Here is a 1,684-nt window from a genome sequence, read left to right as displayed (position 1 = left end):
TTTGGAAACTGATCCAGCCCTTTAAGACATCCATTTTCCCATCACCCCAATTCCCAAAACAAGTGCATCTTGGGAAGTCATTTCCAAAAACAAGTCTTTTTCCTTGAGGAAATAGAAGCACTGGGAACAATCCAGCTTAATCTGTGACAAACGTTCATCCGAGGACAAAAATCTACATTCCATACACACCGCATGCTAGTGAGATTTAGATTTAGATTTATTTGTATTTGTTATTGTTTATGCTCACCAGCAACTCAATACCGTTTAGTTTATATTTGGCTTCTTACTGTATGTATTTCTATTTTTCCCAGTTTCACCCATCTCGTTCCTTTAATAAAGCATCTACTATGAACATAGTCTGTTTTATTGGAGGATAAGTAGATTTAGCTGCACACAGTGTAGCATGTAGCGAAGACAGAACAGCCTCACTGTTGAATAGGTTTAGAATTAATCACCTCCTTATTTCTTCCCTTCATAGTTCTTTGGTCCCAGTTCAATGAAAACTAAACCAGGGCTGATCAGAGATTGCTTCAAGCTTTCCACTCTCTCAGGTCATTTTTGGCCAGGTTCAAAAAATCTATAGTTCTGGGGATTTTTTCTCACTGATTTAACCATTTCTGTCACCAGTTTTCCACAAGTCGTAACTATGAAAAACAGTCATAAGTCACATTTTTCAATGCAACTTTCAATGTAACTTTGAATGGTCACTAAATGAACTGTTGTTAGTCAAGAACTATCTGTACAGAATTCTAATATACTGAACTATATATATATAACTAACAACTATAACTATATATATATATAACTATATATATAACTATATATAACTATAACTATAACTATAACAACTATAACAACTATAACAACTATAACAACTATAACTATAACTATAACTATAACTATAAAACTATATATATAGTTATATTGTAAAATAAATAACTTATGATCACCAGGAGGATTCAAGTAAGAAAATACTTTAATAAAACCAAGCTTTCGTTGGGAGCTCCCAACATCGTCAGAGTTAAAAGCCAGTCATCGGAAACACCTTAAATAAGGTTGGCTATGTTTGCACCTGGCTCCTAGAGTGCGTCATTGGTCCTAGCCGGTTAACCTGCACTCTGGTCGTTTCTCTGGCATCTGCATCTAATTCTCCCCTATCACTCTTTTGAGCACTCTTATTTGTTCTCACAGTGCTAGTTCTTAACTTTGTTCGGACCCTTTTTCCCTCTTCCTCTTTAATACTGTTTATCCCCATGCTGTCTAACGCTGCTATGAAGTCTAAGGCACGTGCATCCATAAGGTTATAACCCGTATAACCTTATAACCTGCCCGTATACCCGTTATAACCTGCAGCAAGGCAAGTTTTTGCGGGTGTTTGTATGTAGGTCTTTGGTTATTCGGGTTTTCTCCCGCGTAAAATTGGAAGTGTCTTGGTGACGTTTCGACGAAGTCCCATTCGTCATCTTCAGGCTGGTGTTTTCAGCTTCATGCTTCTAGGAATAATGACGAATGGGACTTCATCGAAACATCGCCAAGACACTTTCAATTTTATGCGGGAGAAAACCCGAATAACCAAAGACATATATATATATATATATATATATATATATATATATATATATATATATATATATATATATATATATATATATATATATATATATATATATATATATATATATAT

This window comes from Protobothrops mucrosquamatus, unplaced genomic scaffold (assembly GCF_001527695.2).
Source record: "Protobothrops mucrosquamatus isolate PMUCROS unplaced genomic scaffold, P.Mucros_1.0 scaffold375, whole genome shotgun sequence".
Lineage (NCBI taxonomy): Eukaryota > Metazoa > Chordata > Lepidosauria > Squamata > Viperidae > Protobothrops > Protobothrops mucrosquamatus.
Note: the sequence above shows the minus strand (reverse complement) of the source record.